The following is a 24183-nucleotide window of genomic DNA, read 5'->3' on the forward strand; positions in this document are numbered from 1 at the left end:
CTGTCCTTGTGCCTCTGGCTCCAGGCTCAAAGTGTGAGTGAAGAATACTGAAGGAACTAGTGACTTCCTGTACCTCCATCATGGCGGGGTAATGAGCCAGGGTCCCTGTCTACATACGGCCAAGTGGTTGGGTGTGGTTGGCTTATTTGGGTGCGGCTGGCTATATAAGCCACACCCTTGCCTTGCACCTTGCTTCGCCTTATTCTGCTTATAGCAGTGTAATGCTCATTGTGACCCGTGACCTGCAAAAGAAGAAGCATAAGAATCCGCAATCGGCACCAGCAACTTAAACACACCAGAACTACACTCACCTGGAAACTCCTCCTGACCATCATGGCTTGCAGTGAAGGCTCTTCTTGGTCATCCGGAGCTCGAAGCACCGCAGCAGTCTCACCCTACGTAGCGGTTTGCTGCATCTGAATTAACCCGCAACTGCAAGAGAAAAGAAACAAGTAAGCACAAGAAATGAGCGTTGGGAAACGAGGCACATCCTCGAATGCAACATGTTCGCCAGCTTTGCACACGTATACTCACCACATCAGTACAGGGATTATGAAGAGTAAACCGAGGCAGTCCCAAAATAATCTTTAACAAAGGAGCATCTATTAACTCCAAAGATATCCTCTCCCTGTGACCCCCTGTTAACTCCAAAATCAAGGAACCAGTCTTGTGGGTGATAGGACCTGAAGGTGTCTGCACCAGACTCTTCCGTCCATCGGTTACCCGCACCGACAGGTACTTACACCGCAAACTGGCTGAAATCAAGCCACAAATAAACAAGGAAAGAGCTGTTGATCAAAAAACAAGGATTAACAAAGGACAAGTCGGCAAGAACCTCCCTCAGGGTCAGCCGCTTCTCCAAGCAACGAGTTTGGGGGAGATCTCTCTCCGCAGCAGGGGCCTCCCTCTGGAACAGCCTTCCTGCCTCCCTGAAACTTGAGGAGAACCATCTCCAGTTCCGGAAGCACCTCAAAACCTTCCTCTTTGCTTCTGCTTTCTCTCCCCCTCTCCCCTGCTAAATCACTGAAACTGTACTGAATCAGGAACTGGGCCACTCACCAATCTCGGTCCTTGGCCCAGCCACTCTCCCCTGCACTGCCTCCCTGGCAACCTCTGCACTGCGGGACTGTATCTGTATCCCTACAGCCCCCCTTCCCAGCACTTGTCTGCACTTATACTGCACTTGCCACCAGCTGGCCCTTATTATTTATCTTGTATTTTACTAATCACTTTGTACTGCACTTTCCCCTCTCCCTTTCCCCCTTGCACTTTTCCCGTCCCCTCTACCCATGCACTTGCGCAATCTGAATGACACCTGGCCTAGTAGGATCGTTTGTCTGTCTCCCCTTGTTCCCCCTTCCCTGCCTCGTCGCGCCTTGAAACACTTGTGTATAGGCACGTTACAAATGCCATATCATATCATAACCTACCAAGTTCTTAGGCAGAATTATATGCAGTACCCTCTGGGAACACCACACACAATTAAGGCTACAAGTGACAGTACAAACTCACCGTTGGTACAAGCCTGTACTCCACAGTAAAGTGGTAGCGATGGCTGAGCAGCCAGACTTATATCAAAAGCAAGTGAGCAGTATCAAATAGTTACACAAAGGACAGCAATTACTATGATTCAAACAAGCATTGACTCATGGTTTCTGAGTAAAAAAATATACATTTATTTACACATCAGTTTTATAACATATCACTAAAGTAAAGCAGTTTATAAATCACACTCTTGATACACCACACCACTCCCAATAGGTTCCAGACAAGTTAAGCTCACAAAATGAAGTGGGAGCAAAATGGCACTCCAGAAATTCAAAAGGGAGGGAAAGACAAAGTTAGGCAGAAATTGAACCACACCAACAGGTAAGTACTCAGGGCAATTGAGCAAGAGGAACTACAGTGATAGAATCAGGAAAAAAGGCTTAAGGCCAAAGACAATAGGTCAAAGGTCTTTTGCTCAAGATCACACGGTTCAGGGTAGTTCGTGGTAAAGTTTGTGCCACGGGTTCCGGACGAAGTTGGCTGGCAGAAAAGTTAGTTCAAAGAGAAGAGATGGACAAGCCCTTGGATTGGAGAAAGATTTCAAACACTTTCACCGCGGCTGAACGAAACAAACAACCAGATTTGCAAGTACTTTAAAACAGAGAGGAAGCAGTAGCTGAGGCGACATTCTTGGTAGTTCCAGCAGGATCATGGTCCTGAAGCGACTGTCGGACTGACACAAATTAGGAAGACTGGAGGGTCCTGCACCCCCCAGGGAAGAAACCAGCAGCAGAGCAAAGCAACGAATAAAAGGTGCGCTCCTTAAAACACAAGCAGGGTCTGACCTTCCTGGCTATCCCGCCCACTGTAGCTCTATACAGCGAATTCAACCAGAGGAGGGGTCCTGGCTTGAAGTTTTGGCGAACTGGATGGTCCCACCAGCTCAAGGGAAGACGATTCCTGGAGGATCTTCTCTGTCGTTGGAGTTCGAGGATTCAGACCTGCAGCATGGCTTCACCGGGCAGTTCAGTCATGGTAGGGGTCCTCTTCCATCAGCTCCTCATTGGTTCTTTCGTTCCAGTGGCGACTCTGCCTTTCCAGTCCCAGAGACCTGCTTTTTTATGCAGTTTTCCTCCATTCACACAGCCTGGCTGTCAATCACACAGCAGGGTGGCTGTCCTGGCAAGGACAGTCACCAGCCAATCAAACAGGAGTCTGACTTGGGTTACCAAGGGCACCCATGGCAGGTGTCCTAAGACCCCTGCCTCACATCCTGCCTACCCAGACTTTCAGGCGCCTTAAGGAGGGCTTCTGTGCAGAAGCCCGCGAAAATACGGTGAACAAAGGAACCAAACCTGGTTTAGCGCGCAGAGTAAAACACGAGAAAGTCTTTAACAAAAAGAAATGGCAAAGAAACCCAGCTGGTGACGAAATAAAATATATTTGGTCAAGCGGTTTTATGTTCGAGGCTACTAAAATAGCCTAAAACAATACCATGGTTATTTAAGATAACCGCAGTAGAAACAATAGGGTAGTTACCACTGCCACCAGCCAAGTCTTAGTGAAAAGGGAACGAAAGAGTGCTCCAAGAGAAACAGACAAAAAGGGATAAGAATTAACCCTTTCCAATACTCCATGTAAGATGGGGTGTGCTGGGTCTGTGATTTAAAGAGACTACATAAAGTTAATGGCAACTTTACATGTTTCTGGGAGACAGTAGGCAGTCCCAGAAAAATGGAGTCAGTGGGAAGTCTAAAAGACAACCCTGTGTCACTGCACTGAAGGTGCTGTGTAACACACACAAAAAATGATGCTCATGGAGTAGGTGAGGCTCCAGAGCCCAAGATCACACTAATGGTAAAAATACACACAGCACAACATATGTAAGGGTGGGAAAACGGCTCACACTCTTACCAGGTGGAAACAATAAACCTTAGAAATCCAGAAAAGCTGCTGAGGGACTCAGTAGGTAAAGGAAATTAGCCATTTATGAGAATTCTCCCTAACACTCGCCCCCCCAGGCTAAGGGACAGGAGGATTTAATCCACTCCTGGATGAATCTCTACCTCTAGTCAGTTAAAAACATCCTAGAGAGACCATCGGCATTTTGGTGGTGACATCCTGCTCTGTGCTCAATGGTGAAATCAAACCCTTGCAGGCAGATTGACCATCTTAGAAGTTTTGGGTTTCCCCTTTCACTTGCATTAACCATCTCAAGGGTTGGTGGTCAATTTGAATCTCAAAAGTAGATCCATACAAGTATGATCAAAACTTCTTCAAAGACCACACAATGGCAAAACATTCACGCTGAATGGTTGCCCACCTTGTTTCCGGTTCCTTCAGTTTCCTACTGATGAAGCAAATGAGGTGCTCCCTACCTTTCTCATCCAGTTGACTAAGGACTGCATGTATACCTGTATTGGATGCATCTGTCTGCACAATGGAGGGTTGGTGATAATCAGGAGCTCTTAGGACTGGAGCTTGACAAAGGGCTTTCTTCAGGTTTTCAAAGGCTTCAGTGCACTCCTCATTCCATCTAACCTTTTTAGGGAATTTTGGAGAGATCATCACATTCAAGGGAGAAGCTATGGTCCCATAGTTCTCTATGAAGTTCCTGTAGTACCCAGTGAGACCTAGGAAAGCTCTCACTTGGGTTTGAGTAGTAGGGGTGGCACAGTTTCGCACAGCTTGTACTTTGCTGGGCAATGGCCTTATCTCACCTCCTCCTACCTCATGACCAAGGTAGACAACTTTACTCTGACCAATTTGACATTTGCGTGCCTTTATGGTCAGATAGGCCTGCTCAAGAGCCTGCAGAACATATCCCAGGTGATCAATATGTTCTTTCCATGTAGGGCAGAAAACTGTAATGTCATCCAAGTATGCCATGCAGAAGTCCTCCATCCCATTCAGAACTTGATTAACCATCCTTTGAAATGTAGCAGGTGCATTCTTTAGTCCAAAAGGCATAACCGTAAACTGGTAGAGGCCTGCTGGGGTGGAGAATGCAGTTTTCTCCTTGGCATGGTCTGTCAATGCTATTTGCCAATAGCCTAAGGTTAGATCAAATGTACTGAGGTACTTGGCTGAACCAAGTCTATCCACCAGTTAATCTGTCCTTGGCAAAGGATGGGCATCAGTCTTGGTGACTGCATTTAGAGCTCTATAGTACACACATAATCTCAACTCGTCGGATCCTGCCTTTGGTACTAGAACAAGTAGACTAGACCATGGACTTGTAGATGGCTCTATAACCCCGAGATCAAGCATCTTGTTGACCTCTCCTTTGATGTGGAATCTCACATGTTCTGACATTCTGTACCCTCTGCTTTTCACAGGGAGACAGTCACCAGTGAGAATATCATGCTGGCCCCAAGGGGTCAAGCCTGGTGATAGTGAAAACAAGGAGGCAAACTGATTCAACAGAACTTTGCACTCCTCCTGTTGTTCAGAAGTCAGCCGAGAAGAGAGATTAACTCCTTCTATTTTTTAATCTAAAGGTTGTCCTCTGAGGAGGTCAGGTAGAGGTTCACTCTCTTCTTCCTCTTGAGCTGAAGCTAGAAGCAAAGCTCCTACTTCTGGTCTCGAGACATAAGCCTTTAAACGATTGGCGTGAAAGACTCTGGGAGCCTCCTTGGGTCTGCCTAAGTCCACCAAATAGTTCACTTCTCCAAGTTTGTCCACAACCTTGAAGGGCCCTATCCATTTGTCCTGTAAGGCCTTCTGCCTTGTTGGCACCATAACTAATACAAGCTGGTCTTGAGTAAACTCAACCATGCTGGCCTTCTGGTCATGCCAATGTTTGACCAGAGCCTGACCTGCTTTCAAATGATCACTTGCTTCTGCCATCATGTGTGACATTCTCCTCCGGAGACCTATCACATAGTCAATCACACTGACTGGCTTGGGGTAAGGAGCACTCTCCAACCCCCCCTTGATCAGGGCCAATGGACCTCTGACTGGATGGCCATAGAGAAGTTCAAAGGGACTGTAACCAACTCCCTCCTGAGGGACTTCGCTATATGCAAAGAGAAGGCATGGCAGTAGAAGGTCCCACTTTCTCTTAAGGGGTTCGCCTAAAGCACCTATCATGCTCTTCATGCTCTTCATAGTACGATTAAACCTCTCTACCAGTCCACGTGTTTGTGGATGGTAGGCTGTAGAGAGTAAGTGACACCACAGTTTTTCCACATGGTTTGCCTGTAGTGGGTCATAAAATTGGATCCCCTGTCAGATATCACTTCCTTAGGAAACCCTAATCTGGTAAAAAATACCAAGTGGAGCCTTAGCCACAGCCTGAGCCGTAACATTTCTCATAGGTATAGCTGTTGGGTATTGTCAGGTTTCCTTTATTATTACCCCTTTATTGGAGATTTATAGATTAGTCTTGTGTGGGTAGGAAGTTTTCTATTGTGGTTGGTTTGGCCTTAACTTCTTAATACATAATCCTGGTTCTGGCCCAAGGCAAGATTGAGTTTCTCAGTGACAGCTCTGATTGGCTAGAGAGTACAGCAGGACAACAATGAACATTCTAAACTGTCACTCTTTGCCTTTCATCATCTAAGCCCCAGCTGAGAGGACGTGTGTAGTAGCTGCTCCTGCTGAAGTCTTGGGCCTGGTGGAATTTAACTTTCAGGCTCTAGCAATCGAGCGGCTACTCTTCAGGGGTTTCAGGAGAAGATCCTTGATTGTCCGGAAAAAGTTTTAAAGACTGGAAATCCTCAAGTTCTTTGAAAACCATTTTGAAGATAAGTGACTTTCATTTGGATTTTAAAACCACTGCCCAGCTTTTATCTTGAAGTCCTTTTAAGTAAGAAATCGTAAAATGTGAGCTTTGAACTTGTAACTTTGAACTGTTTGAGTGCGTGAACTTTGGCATTCGTTTTGAAAGTAAGCGCGAGTTTTGACGTGTGAGCGCCTTGTTCGTTACACATGTGACGTGTTTGCCTTTGGCATATGGTTGAACTCCTGCGCGTACAAAAACTCTTCTACTGCTATGAGTTTTCTTCAGCACGTGTGCGCATCAGAAATTGCTACGGAAACTTCAGCGCGGGGGTTTTTCAGCGCGTGTGTTTTGTAAGCGCGTGTGTACTTAAACACGTGAGTTTTCCAGCACGTGTGTTTTCAAGTGCATGAACTCTTCTGTGCGTATACTCTTCAGCGCGTGTGTTTTCCAGCGCAAGTGTTTTCAAGCACGTGAACTCTTCTGCGTGTGTAATCTTTAGCACAAGTGTTTTCCAGTGCGTGTGTTTTCAAGCGCGTGAACTCTTCTGCGCGTGTACTCTTCAGCGCGTGAACTCTTCTGCGCGTGGAATCTTCAGCGCGTGTGGTCTTCAGTGCGTGTGTTCTTCAGCGCGGGTGTTCTTCAGCGCGTTTGTTCTTCAGCGCGGGTGTTCTTCAGCGCGTGGGATCTTCAGCGCGTGTGTTCTTCAGCACGTGAGTTCTTTTTGCGCGCGTTTCTTCAAGAATCCACATACCCTATCACAATGTGAACTTGTTTGGAACTAAAAGAAAAGAATGAGGAACAGAATTCATTAAAGCCAACCCATACTGGAACTATTTTTAATTTTAAAAAGGCAAAGGTCAAGGCTTCCCAGGTTTGCTAAATATAAAGAAGTTGCTGCTGACTCAAGTAAGAGATAGAAAGATTTTCAGCAACTTCTGCAATCTTCTCTAAGAAATCTTAGGAGAAGAACCAGTTATGATTCTTTACACTTTAGTTATGGATTTAAAGTCTTTATTAACCCCGATGTTAAGTAAGTAATGAGAGGATTTGTGTCTGTTTATGTATCCACTGCAGGTTCAGCATCGGCTAGTCTTGACGCTACCAACCTTGTGTTTTTATGTTATCCACTTCCCCTTTCCCTTAGGGGTGTAGTTAACAGAGCTGAGTTGTATTTTAGTTCTGAGAATTACACTTCAGGGGGATTGTCAGGGGTTCAGCAGCTTCTGCAGACACAGGAATCCTCTCAGCCTGACAGAAGGAAAGGCCAATAACCTTAGTCCGCCTGAGCTGTCATGAACCCTGACAAGACTTCCATGGAGGCGTTCGGATCTTTGATCAGGGAGTTACGGGAGGAGTTGAAAATATCCCGTGATGAGAACGCTTTACTTAGTCAAAAGGTGGATGACTTGAGTGTTAAAGTGACACAAATTCAACAGATGGGAGAAAGGAGAGAGGATGAGGTGTCTGGGGGTACTGGTTCTCAGCCTGAGTTAGAAAGGGAGGGAGGTGACCGGTTACCACAAATACAACGAACCTCACAAGTTACTGAAGGAGTTAGAAGCTTAATTATGCCGGTTCCTTTGGCGCCACCAGAACGTTATCAAGGGGACTCAAAGAGGTTTAGGGTGTTTTTGACGCAATGTGAGTTACATTTTATGAGTAGACCAGAGATCTTCCCTACGGATGCATCCAAGGTAACTTTCATGTTGTCTTATCTAATTGGGGAAGCATCTGCTTGGGCCGGTTTGTTGGTGAGTCAAAGGAGTGCAGTTCTGGGAAATTATTCTAGTTTTTTAGAGATTTTCAGAAAAATGTTTGACAGAAGGCAGTTATCTCTGAAAGTTGATGGAGAACTTTTAGAACTGAAACAAGGTAATAGAGATTTGGTAGCTTATATAACGCAATTTAAGTCCCTTGTGTTAGAAAGCAGGTGGCCCGAGGATAAACAGGCCTCATTGTTTTATCGGGGCCTTAGAGATGAGTTAAAGGATGCGTTGTCAGGAGTTGTAGAACGCCCCTCTACTTGTGATGCTCTGATTGATTTGGTTATCCAATTAGACTTTCGTTTGAGTGAAAGGAAGGCAGAGAGGCGACATATTCAGAGTGGTTTTAAGTTTCTAGTTAAAGTGGATAGACCTAAAGTAGAGACTAAGACAAAAGGGAATGATCCACGTCCCAGGGTGCGGGGTCCTTTAACTATGGAAGAAAGGGCTAGTAGGAGAGATAACCATCTGTGTTTATATTGTGGAAGAGGTGGACACTTTTTAGGGAATTGTCCTTACACTCCAAGAAAGACTTCTATTCCAACGGCCAAGGTACAGCAGATCGCCAACACCGTGTAGACAGCTGTTCCTCATATCACGGTGAATGTATCCTTGTTCCTTGAGATGGAGTGTAAGGGAATTGGCCCAGTTATGGTTGACTCAGGAGCCACTGGGAATTATATGGATTGGGGGCTTACAAAATCTTTGGGAATCCCTATTCTTCAGAAAGAGGCTGTAGAACAAGTTAGGGCTGTTGACGGAACATCTCTTTCTTCAGGTCCTATCACCCACAAGACTGGTTCCTTGATTTTGGAGTTAACAGGGGGTCACAGGGAGAGGATATCTTTGGAGTTAATAGATGCTCCTTTGTTAAAGATTATTTTGGGACTGCCTCGGTTTACTCTTCATAATCCCTTGATTGATTGGAGTGCCAGGACAATTAACATGCAGTCTGATTTCTGCCAAGAGAATTGTTTCTCAGGAAGGCTTTTTGAGGAAGATGTCAAACAGAGTAAGTCTTTGTCTACCTTTCTGGCTGAGTTTGGAACTGGAGGTCACGATGTGGGAGCGGTGGTTGGACAACTTCCTCAGTGTTACCAAGACTTCTGGGATGTATTTGATGAGAAGGTGGCGGGAGAATTCCCACCCCATAGGCCCTTTGATTGTAAAATTGAGTTCGAGCCAGGAGCAATTGTGCCTAGTAGCAGAGTATATGCTCTTACAGAGAAAGAAAGTGACTATTTAAAAGAATACTTAACGGAGAACTTGGCCAAAGGTTTTATTTGCCACTCTAAGTCACCGGCAGCCTCTCCTTTATTTTTTGTACCTAAACCGGATGGAACCCTCCGACCTTGCATAGATTATCGAGCAGTCAACAGAGTCACAGTTAAGAACCGGTATCCTCTTGCTCTCATCTCAGAAATGCTTAATCAAATACAAGGAGCCACTATTTTTTCTAAATTAAATTTGGGAGGAGCTTACCATCTAGTGCGAGTGCAAGAAGGAGATGAATGGAAGACAGAATTTAAGACCAGGTTTGGGCTGTATGAATATCAAGTGATGCCATTCGGTTTATGCAATGCTCCAGCGGCTTTCCAATTTTTTATTGACAAAGTTTTTAGGGAATTTCTGGATATTTTTGTTGTCGTGCACATAGATGACATTTTGATTTTCTCTTCAGACTTGGATCAACAATCGAAACGTGTTTGCCTAGTTTTGCAAAAATTGCGTGAAAACCATTTGTTCGTCAACTTGGAAAAAAGCCAATTCCATACAGATTCTGTGGAATTTTGAGGTTTTATAGTTTCACATAAGGGTTTAGAAATGAATCCAAAAAAGGTTCAAGCAGTTCGAGAATGGCCTACCCCAACTAAGGTTAAGGAAATACAGAGTTTTTTAGTTTTTGCAAATTTTTATAGGAGATTTATCAAAGGATTTTCTCGGCTAGCTGCTCCTATAACTAGAATGCTGAAAAAAGGAGTGAAGTTTGATTGGGACCTTGAAGCAGAAAAAGCTTTTCAAGAGTTAAAGGAAATGTTTACTACCAGCCCGATTTTAATACATCCAGATCTTTCTAAACCTTTCTTTGTGGAGGTGGACGCTTCAAATTTAGCAATGGGGGTGGTGCTTTCACAAAGACATGAAACTACAGTTCAGTTACACCCAGTAGCATTCTTTTCAAGAACATTTTCTGCAGCGGAAGTGAATTATACAATATCAGATCGTGAGCTGCTAGCTATCAAGTCCGCTTTTGAAGAATGGAGAAATTTTCTTAAAGGGGCAAGACATACGGTAACTGTACTTACTAATCATCAAAACTTTTTGTTTTTAAAATCTGCAAGAACATTGTCTCCACGACAACTTCGTTAATCCTTGTTCTTTGCGGACTATGATTTCGTTGTGACCTTCAAACCCGGAAGTTTGAACAAAAAAGCAGATGCCTTATCCCGTCAATTTCCTGGAAGTGAGGCGAGAGAGGTTCAGGAGCAGGAACCTCTGATTGCTCCAGAATGTTTTCTGTTAGCCGGAGTTATTAAAGGCTTGGACATATTGAACGAAGTTCGCCATTTTATGTCCTTGCAGAAGATGGAGGAGTGGGTGAAACTGGATCCAGCAAGAAGTTTAAAAGTAACCATTTTTTTGATAACAAGCTTTATTTGCCTACTGAAGAGTTAAGAGAAAAGGTTTTGAGGAACTGTCATGAATCCATCTTGTCAGTTCATCTTGGTTTTAGGAAAACATGGAGTTAGTTCGAAGGAACGTTTGGTGGGAAAAAATTTGTCAAGACACATTGAACTTTGTCAAGACGTGTGCAGTTTGTGCACAGGCAAAAAGTCAAGTTGGGAAACCGCATGGTTTATTGGAGCCGTTACCTGTTCCTCCTCGTCCTTGGCACACTATTTCTATGGATTTCATCTGTGATCTTTCTCTGGATAAGGGTTGTACTAGTATTCTGGTTGTGGTGGATCTTCTTACTAAAGAAGCGCATTTTTTACTGATGGAGGGAGATGTTACTGCAGAAAAACTGGCTCATAGTTTCTTGCAAGGAGTGGTTAGACTGCATGGGCTTCCTAGTCAAGTTATCTCTGACAGGGGGTCTCAATTTATCTCAAAGTTTTGGAGGGCCTTCTGTAAAAACCTTGGAGTGGAGGTTAGTTTAACATTTGGGTATCATCCAGAGACTAATGGACAAGTAGAGAGAGTCAATCAGGAATTGGAGACATTTTTAAGGTGTTATTTACAAGCGGGAGAGGAATAGGTGGATTTGGTATGGTTGGCTGAATTCTCTTACAACAATTGTGATAAGGATGCTACTTCTATGTATCCTTTCTATTTGGGTCGTGGGTTTCATCCTAGTTTTCTGTGTTTTGAGGTGTTGGAGGATTCTGGGAATCCTGGAGTGGAAGAACGTTTGCTGGTAATGAAGAATAATTTGGATAGAGCAAAAAAGGTGCTGGGGGAAGGCAAGTTGAAATATAAAAGGTGTGCTGATTTGAGAAGGAAAGCTGGTCCTAAGTACAAGGTAGGAGACTTAGTGTGGCTTTCTACCCGGTATTTAAAAATTAAGGCGAAGAATAAATTCAGTCCACGATTTGTAGGCCCTTTTGAGGTAGAGAAAATCATCAATCCTCTGGCAGTGCGGTTGAAGTTACCCAAGCAGTTGAAAGTACATCCCACTTTCCATGTTAGCCTTTTAAAAGCAGTTAGTCCGGGAACCAGATTTAGAACACCTCCTCCTCCTGTGATTTTGGAGGATTCATCTAAGGAGTTTGGAGTTAAACAGATTTTGGATTATTCCAGGAAAGTGAGGGGAAAGTTGCAGTATTTAGTTGATTGGGAGGGTTATGGACCAGAAGAACGAACTTGGGAAGATTCAGCTGATGTACATGCAGATGTACATGCTCCCAGGTTAGTTGCTAAGTTTCCTGCTAAAAATCCACATAAGGTAGGCCCAGGGACTGGACATTAGGAGGGGGGTACTGTCAGGTTTCCTTTATTATTACCCCTTTATTGGAGATTTATAGATTAGTCTTGTGTGGGTAGGAAGTTTTCTATTGTGGTTGGTTTGGCCTTAACTTCTTAATACAGAATCCTGGTTCTGGCCCAAGGCAAGATGGAGTTTCTCAGTGACAGTTCTGATTGGCTAGAGAGTACAGCAGAACAACAATGAACATTCTAAACTGTCACTCTTTGCCTTTCATCATCTAAGCCCCAGCTGAGAGGACGTGTGTAGTAGCTGCTCCTGCTGAAGTCTTGGGCCTGGTGGAATTTAACTTTCAGGCTCTAGCAGTCGAGCGGATACTCTTCAGGGGTTTCAGGAGAAGATCCTTGATTGTCAGGAAAAAGTCCTAAAGACTGGAAATCCTGAAATTCTTTGAAAACCATTTTGAAGATAAGTGACTTTCATTTGGATTTGAAAACCACTGCTTAGCTTTTATCTTGAAGTCATTTTAAGTGAGAAACCGTAAAATTTGAGCTTTGAACTTGTAACTTTGAACTGTTTGAGTGCGTGAACTTTGGCGTTAGTTTTGAAAGTAAGCGCGAGGTTTGACGTGCGAGCGCCTTGTTCGTTACACGTGTGACGTGTTTGCCTTTGGCGTATGGTTGAACTCCTGCATGTGCAAACACTCTTCTACTGCAACGAGTTTTCTTCAGCGCGTGCACCCGTCAGAAATTGCTACGGAAACTTCAGCGCGTGGGTTTTTCAGCGCAGGGTTTTTCAGCGCATGTTTTGTAAGCGCGTGTGTACTTAAACGCGTGAGTTTTCCAGCGCGTGTGTTTTCAAGCGCATGCACTCTTCTGCGCGTATACTCTTCAGCGCGTGTGTTTTCCAGCACGAGTGTTTTCAAGTGTGTGAACACTTCTGTGCATGTACTCTTCAGCGCGTGTGTTCTCCAGCACGTGTGCTCTTCAGTGCGTGGAATCTTCAGCACGTGTGTTCTTCAGCACGTGTGTTCTTCAGCACGGGTGTTCTTCAGCGCGTTTGTTCTTCAGCGCGGGTGTTCTTCAGCGCGTGGGATCTTCAGCGGGTGTGTTCTTCAGCGCGTGAGTTCCTTCTTCAAGAATCCACGTACCCTATCACATTGTGAACTTGTTTGGAACTAAAAGAAAAGAAGGAGGAACAGAATTCATTAAAGCCAACCTTTACTGGAACTATTTTCAATTTTAAAAAGGCAAAGGTCAAGGCTTCCCAGGTTTGCTAAATATAAAGAAGTTGCTGCTGACTTCAAGAGACTGAAGTAAGAGATAGAAAGATTTTCAGCAACTTCTGCAATCTTCTCTAAGAAATTTTAGGAGAAGAACCAGGTTTACACTTTAGTTATGGATTTAAAGTCTTTATTAACACCGATGTTAAGTAAGTAATAAGAGGATTTGTGTCTGTTTATGTATTCACTGCAGGTTCAGCATCAGCTAGTCGTGACGCTACCAACCTGGTGTTTTTATGCTATCGACTTGCCCCTTTCCCTTAGGGGTGTAGTTAACAGAGCTGAGTTGTATTTTAGTTCTGAGAATTACACGTCAGGGGTATTGTCGGGGGTACAGCAGCTTCTGCGGACACAGGAATCCTCCCAGCCTGACAGGTATCTTGTAGCATGGTCTACTACAACCAGGATAAACCTGTCCCCTGAAGTTGTGGGCGGGTCAAGGGGACTGACAATGTCAATGCCCACCCTCTCAAAAGGAACCCCCACCACTGGGAGAGGCACCAGGGGTGCTACATTCTTGGCTCCACTCTTGCCAGAGGTTTGGCAAGTGTGACAGCTCCTACAGAGTTATTCAACTTCTACAACCATTTTAGGCCAGTAGAAGTAGAGAGAAAGCCTTCCCTTGGTCTTCTTGAAGCTCAAGTGAACAGCCAAAGGTATCTCATGGGCTAACTGTAGGAACTGTAGTCTGTTGGCAAGGGGTACTAAAGATCTTTTGCAGTCCCCAGGGATAGACTCAGTCGGTTCTCTGTAGAAGAGGCCATCTTCTTAGCTTAACCTGTGCTTTCCAACTTCTTGCCCAAATAGTTGGTTAGCAGCCTGTTGTCGAAGACCTTCAAGAGTAGGACACTCTCTCTGTCCTTTGCTGTATTCTGGCCTGTTGGGTCCACCTTCTGCCAGTAAAGACTGCAGCTGAGGATGGTCAACAGGGTCAAGATCTCCACCTAAGGCAGTGTCTTCCAGATCTGATACTTCAGAAACTGGCTCAACCACACAAGGTTGCACCTCACACACACTCTGCCTCAGCAGGTGGAGTAGTCACAGGTGTGATTTTGGACAATCTTGGGGATGTCCTTGTTGGTAGCACAGGGGTGCTGTCTGACTTTTTCCTGGAGGTCTTGGGTTTCCCCTTTGCCTCATTCTTCTTAGAAATAGCAGTGAGCAACTCCTGTGGAGTGGGAGTGATAGTTTCCTCTATCAACTCCTCTGGAGAGCCTCTCAAGGTTCTCTCCCTTGCAGGCCTAGTGAGCTCCAGTCTCCTCTTACTGTGAGGCCTGGGGGTGCTTGACACAACTCCAAGAATTTTAAGGTCATTACCCAACAGGACTCTCCCAGGTACTTCACTCTGCACACTAACAGGTATTTTGACAGTCATATCATTATACTGGATGAGAGCTGGTAACTGGGGAAGCATTTGCACAGGTCCTCCAGCTAACTTGGTGAGGCTTTTGGGTGCCTTAGCAACATCCTCCACCTTGAAAAATGATTCATCCTCCACTGTTATGCTGGCTCTAATGTCTCTGATGGCAGGGGTCTCCTGACGACCATTCACAAGAACACTATCTTTATAATACTCTTTAGTATTATCTGGGATGGAATTATAGACATCTAAATTCTGTTGTTCCCACAAGCCCAGGGACACTAAAGAAACACTAGCTGAGACTCTCATGGGTTCATCAGCCAGCAGGTGAAAGTTTCCACTTGCCATAGGTACTTCCTCCTCTGGGGAGAAGGTTAAGCAGACAGTGTGGACCCCTAAAGGTTTACCCTTACATCTGGGATCCCCTTTCACATGGTCAGTTGACCCACAAACATAACATTTCCCAAATGTTTTGATGAATGGGGTTTTGTTCTGACCTCCATCTGGTTTGGGTCCAGATGGTGCACTAGCCTGATTTGGTTTCCCTTGTGGTTTACCCTTATGTTGTTGTTCGTGGCCCTCTTTTGGATGGGAGGTATTAGAATTCTCTTTGTTATCTTTCTTTGACTGTTTTCCCTCATCCTTCTTCTGAGTAGCCCCAGAGTCAGCAGCTTTAGCTAGTTTCTTTGGATGTATCTCCTTAGAATCAGCCAAGTGCTGTCTGAGCTCAGGAGAGCAGACATCAAAAATAGACTCCAACATAACAAGTTTTCTCATTGCTTTATAAGTGTTTACTCTGTAACCCTAAATCCAACCATCTAAGTTTTTCAAACATTCACATACCCAGGTGAGCCCAAGGTGTACCATCATGCTTTTTGAGAGTCCTAAACCTCTTAAGGTACTGGGAAGGGGTCTTCCCAAATTTAGCAATTACAGCTAGCTTCACACACTCATAATCCATCCCATCCACCTCCCCCAACTCCATTACAACATCAGATGCAACAGGGGGTAGCCTAGAGAAGAGCCAGGGAAGGAAGTCATTCCCTGTGAGACCTTGAATCCCATGGTTATATTCAAACATTGCCAACCAATCTAAAATATCAAGCTTAACCTCATACATACCTACAATTTCTTTAGGCATACGGGGTCTCTTAGGACTGGAAGACCTAGAAAACTCTGGGAGAGAAGCATTTTCAAGAGATAATCTTTTCTTTTCTAGTTCATGATTCAACTCCATTTCTCTGAGCTTAAATTTTTGGTGCTTTTGTTCAGTTTGAGCATTTAAACGTTTGAATTCCAGTTCAAGCCTCATTTTCTCTAGAGCAATGAATTCAGGACTGAGTGTAGGAACTGTGGGGGTCCCAGTGGACAAGGGTTGAGGTTGCTGAGCAGGCAAGGCAGCAGAGAGACCTACATTAGGTGACACATGTGTCCTTTCTAACTCATCATTAACAGAAATATTATCATCCTCAATACTTTCCACATTTGCTAGAGAGTCAGGTATTTCAGACCCACTCCCCAGACTTGGTTCTTTAACAACATTTCAATCAATTCAGTCTTTTTGCCTTTGGCAGAGAGTTTCCTTTCTTTACATAGATTTCTTAGATAATCTGCAGTGTAACTCAGGAGGGTCTCCTGAATGTGGTTTTCCATATCAGACATTATTAATATTGGTTTTTAGTGATGTTAGCGTTGTGGTTAGTTGATCCAAGGTAATAGCAGCACTCTAAGTCCTCACCGCTGTACACCAGTGTTAGGCAGAATTATATGCAGTACCCTTTGGGAGCACCACACACAATTAAGACTACAAGTGACAGTACAAATTCACCTTTGGTACAAGCCTGTACTACACAGTAAAGTGGTAGCTATGGCTGAGCAGCCAGACTTATCTCAAGAGCAAGTGAGCAGTATCAAATAGTTACATAAAGGACAGCAATTACTATGATTCAAACAAACACTGACTCAAGGTTTGTGAGTAAAAAAATATACATTTATTTACACATCAATTTTATAACATCTCACTAAAGTAAAGCAGTTTAAAATGCACACTCTTAATACACCACACCACTCCCAATAGGTTACAGACAAGTTAAGCTCACAAAATGAAGTGGGAGCAAAATGCACTCCAGAAATTCAAAAGGGAGGGAAAGACAAAGTTAGGCAGAAATTGAACCACACCAACAGGTAAGTACTCAGGGTAATTGAGCAAGAGGAACTACAGTGATAGAATCAGGTAAAAAGGCTTAAGGCCAAAGTCAATAGGTCAAAAGTCTTTTGCTTAAAATCACATGGTTCAGGATAGTTTGCGGTAAAGTTTGTGCCACGGGTTCTGGCGAGGTTGGTTGGCAGAAAAGTTAGTTCAAAGAGAAGAGAAGGACAAGCCCTTGGATTGGAGAAAGATTTCAAACACTTACACCGCGGCTGAACGAAATGAAAAACCGGATTTGCACAGTACCTTAAAACTGAGAGGAAGCTGTATCTGAGGCAGACGTTCCTGGTGGTTCCAGCAGGCTCACGGTTCCTGAAGCGACTGTCGGACTGACACGAAGTAGGAAGACTGGAGGGTCCTGCACCACCCAGGGAAGAAACCAACAGCAGAGCAAAGCAATTAATAAAAGGTGCGCTCCTTAAAACCCAAGCAGGGTCCGACCTTCCTGGCTATCCGGCCCACTGTAGCTCTGTACAGCGAATTCGACCAGAGGAGGGGTCCTGGCTAGAAGTTTGGGCGAACTGGATGGTCCCACCAGCTCAAGGGAAGAAGATTTCTGGAGGATCTTCTCTGTCGTTGAAGTTTGAGGATTCGGAGCTGCAGCAGGGCTTCACCGGGTGGTTCAGTCGTGGTAGGGGTCCTCTTCCGTCAGCTCCTCATCGGTTCTTTCGGTACAGTGGCGACTCTGCCTTTCCAGTCCCAGAGAACTGCTTTTTTATGCAGTTTTCCCCCATTCACACAGCCTGGCTGTCAATCACACAGCAGGGTGGCTGTCCTGGCAAGGACAGTCACCCAGCCAATCAAACAGGAGTGCGACTTGGGTTACCAAGGGAACCCATGGCAGGGGTCCTAAGACCCCTCCCTCACATCCTGCCTACCCAGACTTTCAGGCGCCTTAAGGAGGGCTTCTGTGCAGAAGCCCGCGAAAAGACGGTGAACAAAGGAACCAAAACTGGTTTGGCGTGCAGAGTAAAACACAAGAAAGACTTTAACAAAAATAAATGGCGAATAAACCCAGCTGGAGCCAAAATAAAATATATTTGGTCTTGCAGGTTTATGTTCGAGGCTACTCAAATAGCCTAAAACAATACAATGGTTATTTAAGATAACCGCGGTAGAAGAAATTGGGCAGTTACCACTGCCCCCAGCCAGGTCTTGATGAAAAGGGAGCGAAACAGTGCTCCAAGAGAAACAGACAAAAAGGGATAAGAATTAACCCTTTCCAATAATCCATGTAAAATGGGGTGTACTGGGTCTGTGATTTAAAGAGATTTACCAAACCGCCATAAATGGTTCTCCCCTTCCTTAGCAAAACTCAGAGCGAGTAAAAGACAGGCCGAACATACCTGGCATAAAGATAGATCCACTATTAACTTGTCAGATTGGAAACAAAAGGAGAAACAGTACAAAGTAGAAATTATTGAGGCCAAAAAAACCTTCTATAACAATCAAATCAGCTCAGCTGGTGAGACGAAGGAACTTTTCTGCCTTTTTAGATCCTGGGAGAAACAAACTGCCTGTTGTCTCCCTATAAAACCGACTAATGATGACTGCGAACGGGTACAGAAGGCCTTCGCAGCTAAACTATTAAAAGCCCAAGACAAAATTAAATTAGAAGCCCTGTCGTCTGCACAAATGCCTACCCCAATACGCGCTGAGATATACCATACTCGCATACAAACGCCCCAAACTCAGTCAGGTTCTATATCAAGCAGGCATACTCAAACAGGTCCTGTTTCAGGTTTCATCTTCAGAGAATCCACCGCTGCTGATATTTTGAATATCCTTAAGTCTATGCACCCCACTAACTATCCGGGTGAATTACTTCCATCTAAATTCATCTTGGAACATAAGGAACTTTTCGCACCCTTTCTCTGCAGATTTGCAAACGCTTCTTTCCGAACAACTGTGATTCCCCAATCAATAAAGAACGTAGCAGTCTCACCACTGCTAAAAAAAGCAGGTCTTGATCCCACTGATGCGGCAAACCTAAGGCCTATCACCAACACCCTGTTCTTCCTAAAACATATTGACAAGATAGCAACCATCCAGCTACAGGCCCATGTCCAGACGGCTGCCATCTTGCATGCAAAACAGTCAGGTTTCAGAAGCCATCATGGCACAGAAAGCGCGCTTCTGGACCTGCAGACATATATGCTCTCTAGACTAGAAGATAGCAAGTCGGGGCTGCTGATGTTGTTAGACTTATCGGCAGCCTTCGACCTGCTGGATCACAAAATCCTACTCGACAGAATGCAGACTGTTGGAGGCCTCTCCGATAATGCCATTACTTGGCTGAGAGCATTCCTGGAAGGTCGTCGGTCACAGGTGCATTGGGGAGACAGTTCCTCTGGGTCACAAACTATAACATGTGGTGTGCCCCAGGGGGCATGTCTTTCCCCATTGTTGTTCAACATCTACATCTTTCCTCTTTGTTACGAATTAGACCTTTTCCAGACCTTTTTCTGTAACTATGCAGATGATTTCCAGCTGGTCCTTAACATCACTGGCGATTACGACTTAGATCAATGTGCAGTAAACGCGGTTTATCAACTGATTAAACAGTGGATGTCCACCAACTGGTTATGTCTGAACGCTACAAAGACAGAGCTCATGATCTTTGGCCCACGCCAGGCACAAATCAAGCTGGGGCAGGAATATACTGGTTTCACGATAGATGGTAGCTTCATCAACACTGTACAGAAAGTTAAAACCTTGGGCACATACATGGACAGCAGTGTAGACTGCGAAGCACATGTTGCAGCCATTACTGTTAGCACCAGGGGAGTTGCTAGGTCTGGAAAAGACCTGGGGCTAAACTGATGTAAGTACTGTTGGGACTGGGGGCTAGCTAGTCTTTTGGCTGTAGCTCCTGAGATTCTATCCGGGGCTACAACCAAAAGAGCAGGGGCTATAGCCCCCTTAGCCCCCCCTAGCAACGCCCCTGGTTAGCACTAATTACCATCTCAAAGTGCTTAGGCAAGTTGCGCCTCTAGTTTCTGTCGAAAACCGTATCAAGCTCGTGAGAGCTGTTATCTTGCCTCGTATTGATTACTGCAATGCACTCTTAGGTGGTGCAAGTAAAGCAGAAATCCAGGAGTTACAAAAAATTCAAAATAAAGCTATCCGCATTATTTTCCAAATGAAGCGTTCAGAACCCACTACTGTAGCCAGAAAAAAATTGCATTGGCTTCCTGTGGAACGCAGAATCCAATTTAAATTGTTAACTATATGCCATAAATGCATCTTTGGCAGTGCTCCTGCTTACCTTAAGGACGTCATTGGCATCTACCAGCCCAAGAGAAACCTCAGGTCAGCTGAAGGATATCTTTTGATTCAGCACCGAGTTGAACGCTCCCGAGGCTCTGGAAGGGCCTTTTACACCCAGGGAGCTAAGGCATGGAATGCATTGCCTATATCCCTGCGCAAGACAACAGATCTTCTTGCTTTTTGAAAACAATTGAAAACGCATCTCTTTTATTAGAGAAATCCCCTGCGGTAGTCTCTGTTCTCTGTACTCTGCTCTCTCGGCGCCTGGATGCCTACGGGCTTTGGCGTGGTATAAGCACAATAACATAACATAACATACATAAAGTTAATGCCAACTTTACATGTTTCTGGGAGACAGTAATCAGTCCAAGTAACACACACAAAAAATGATGCTCATGGAGTAGGTGAGGCTCCAGAGCAACACCTGGCGCCCCCGCAGAGAAAAGCTGAGCGTAACACCCGGGTGGGGACACTGAAGTTACCTCTCTTGAAGGTCAATGACATAAACAAAGAAATTAGAACAGTCCTAGTCAAGGATCATATTTCTCTCAGACAACTAGCAAGGATAGTGGGATGACTCACCTCGTCTATCCAAGCTATTCTTCTGGGGCCCCTCCATTATCATGCGCTCCAGAGGCTCAAGATTCAGTTTGACAGGCAGGGATGGTCGTACGAGAGACTGATCCCCATGTTTGAGGAAGCCAGGACAGAGCTCAACTGGTGGCTCTGACACATGGAAGTGTGGAACGGGAGGAACATCTTTGGCTCTGCTCCGGATCTTGTCATAGAGTCAGATGCCAGCCGCAGGGGCTGCAGAGCCCGCTGCAGGGAGCTGGCGACTGGGGACACTGGTCCCTGGAGGAGTCCAGGCTTCATATCAACTGCCTGGAGCTTCTAGCAGGATCCTTTGCGATCAGGTGCTAATCCCAGGACAGAATCCAGTGCTGCATCCTGCTGAAAATGGACAACATTTCATCAGTCCAGTACATCAATCGCCTAAGGGGACGAGGTCCAGGAGTTTGGCGGAGCTGGCCAATCATTTCTGGTACTTTTGCCTGGAGAGGGATCTCAGCATCACAGCGGGATACCTTCCGGGAACTCCAGACAACTCAGGGACTCCAGCTACTGGAAGCTGGACAAAGGTGCCTACCATGCCCTTATGCAGAGAACGGTTACCTGTCAGATGGATCTGTTTGCATCCAGACTGAACCACTAGCTTGGTCGGTTCTTCAGCTGGAGTTCGGACTCAGAGGCAGCAGCCACAGATGATTTCCTGCAGCAGTGGGGTCAGCATGGACATGACCACTGGGTTCCCATGTTCTGTGTTGAGGTCTGTACCCCTTCCATGCAACGAGGTAGTATAACTTGGTTTTGACTACTTTGGAATCCAGAATGTCCTTAACCTCATACTCTGGTTCGCCGTTCACAATCATGGGAGCTCGGGGTGTTTTGATCCGAGTACTGGGCTGAACTGGTTTTAGGAGAGAGACATGGAACACCAGATGAATTTGCATGTTTGAGGGCAAGGTTAGTTTCATAGCAACAGGATTGATTATTGCCTTGATGGTGTATGGACCTAATTATCTGGAGTGAAACACTTGCAATCCTTTAATGGGAACATGTCTAGAAGCTAACCATTCTGCATCCCCGACCTGGTAAGTAGGAGCCTTCTTCCGATGTTGGTCTGCAAACTTCTTCTGTCTTTCTTTGACTTTTGCTAGCTGTTCGGTTGCGTTTTTGAGAACATGGGTAATTGTGGTATCCAAGGTTTTCACTGCAGGCATTTCCAGTGTTTCAGGTGGATCAAAGATGGAAGTTTGTGGATGTCACCCATATAAGACATAGAATGGGCTTTGTCTGGTACTGGTATGGTTTGAAGTTTTGTACGCATATTCTGCTATCCATAGCATATCCTCTGTCTGATGAAGCATGCATCCCAGATACTGTTCCAGTGGCTGGTTTGTCCGTTCAGTATGGCCATCTGTTTGGGGGTGGTGGCTTGTGGACAGACGAACATAAAATTGTGCAAGCTCACAACTCTTTTTCCAGAATTTTGAAATAAACTGGCTGTCCCGATCAGAAATCAAGACTGATGGGAACCCGTGCAACCGGACGATTTGTTCTAGGAAAACTGTCATGGCCATGGGCCTGGAACCCCAGACCCTGCACCATCAGGGTACGAGAGCAAGGGGTAACACAACCTTTAATTGTCCCTTGGGGACAATGCAACATGGAGGGCCCAGCTGGACTCAGTCCTGGCACCTTTGGCGCCAGACTCTCGGCTCATCCCTCCTCCCATCACCAGTCGGCTTTTCGGAGGGCTGTAAAGACTTATTCGTTCTGTTATCCCTCTGAGAGAGTAAATTTGCTAAGTGACTCTCATAAGACCTAGTGGACCATTCATAGACAAATGTCAATTGAAACATCTGCGCCCAGTCACGATTCAGTTTGTTAGGGGCGCGTTACAAATGCTACAATACAATACTCATAAATAAATGTGCACTAGAACATTTTTATTAGGTACAAGTACTTTGTTTCCCCTGCGAGGGCCCCCACGTGCTTTCGGTTGGGCGTGGCTGCTGTGGAGAGCCAGACCGCACGTATAAGCATCCTTTAGGAGTGGCAGAGTGGGGCCGATGAGTCAGGACAATGGGTGTGGCCAGAGCTAGGCTATATAAGCCTGCTCAGGCCTCATGCACGCGCTTTGCGTTATTCTGCTATTGCAGCGTAACGCTTACCGCCGCCTAAGCGCATCTTACCTGTTTCCAGCTACCGGCCTGAGTGCACCTTCCCTGTTTTCTACTACAAGCCTGAGCGCTTCTTACCTGTTTTCAGCTACTCGCTGGAGCACATCTTACCTTGTTTCCAGCTTCCAGCAGCAGCACTTACCTAGGAATCTGCTTCCTTCGGCACACATCATCGTGGAATCTGGCATTCATCTTCCATCTCCAGACCTTCGGAAAGCAGCGCTCCAGCTCGACATTGTGACAGACGGTGCCTGCAAGAGAAAAAGACAAGGTTAGAATTCGCTGAGACATTACGTTTAAGATCGCGCCTAGGCAAATCCTTGCGCTTAACTTTAAGCCAACACTCACCTGCTGTCGGAGCATCGTGGACTCCATTATCTTCCCATTTGGCCTCGCGTCATGCACCGCAACTACTGCTGGGTCGCATATCATCTATTGGAAGAAAGCAGAGGAAAGACATAATTAAAAGGACACAGACAATAATCAAGAATCAACATTACAATATTTTAAAAGCCATAAAACACTTACCTTAAGGAGCGGTTCAGCCACAGCCGGTCTGGGCTGCTACCACATGGGCCAGTAAAGGAACTCGGTCCATCAAAAGCGCCCTGCAGTGAGAAGCAGGACGGAGAGCATCCCATCATCAATCAACAGGTGAGACCATATGTGTCGGCGCATGCTCACCACATTCTGGGAAGAAGGGTTTGAGAGAGACATCAGTCAGATAGCAGCATTTTCACGATCTCTCATATCCTCGTAGGAGCAGTGCCCACAACCAGCACAGTCCACAGCACATGAGCAGGGGAAGAAGCCGGACAAGGGGAATTCACTTGCAGGGAGGGCTGCAACCGTGCCCCAACGTCCCCGCAGAGACCAGGTGAGCATAACAAAAACCTTTGCCAAGGTAGAGGCAGTTGGTAGACCTTTCAATGGAATGACGTGAGCCATTTTCGAAAACTGGTCCACCATGACTAAGATGGTGTTGTAGCCATTACAAGGAGGGAGGTCCATGATGAAATCGACACTCCTCGGAGCGTCCTCCAGTCTACCAGCGTGCACAGTCACCTGAGCTGGATGTTGATACACCCTCATATGGCTCCCCTGAATACAGCCCAGGGCCAGTGCAGAGACCCTCACCCACACAGCACACACCAACACGCAGCATGCTGTGGAGGGGGCTTGAGGACATGGAGTGCAGACAGTGGGAGATGGAGGCAATCGGCCACATGACCTTCGAACACCTGCAGGCCTTTAGGGACAGCATTCAAGGGGCCACGCAGGATTGTGCGGGCCATTGCCTAAAACAGGGGCGAGACAACAGCCAGCACGGCTGCCCTGACACTGTACGCCCAGAGGGTCAGGGAGATGACTGAAGGCGTCTCAGCACTGGCAGAGGCCATCCGGCAGAGCATG

The sequence above is a fragment of the Ambystoma mexicanum genome, chromosome 5q (assembly GCF_040938575.1).
Source record: "Ambystoma mexicanum isolate Mex_15411 chromosome 5q, UKY_AmexF1_1, whole genome shotgun sequence".
Classification (NCBI taxonomy): Eukaryota; Metazoa; Chordata; class Amphibia; order Caudata; family Ambystomatidae; genus Ambystoma; species Ambystoma mexicanum.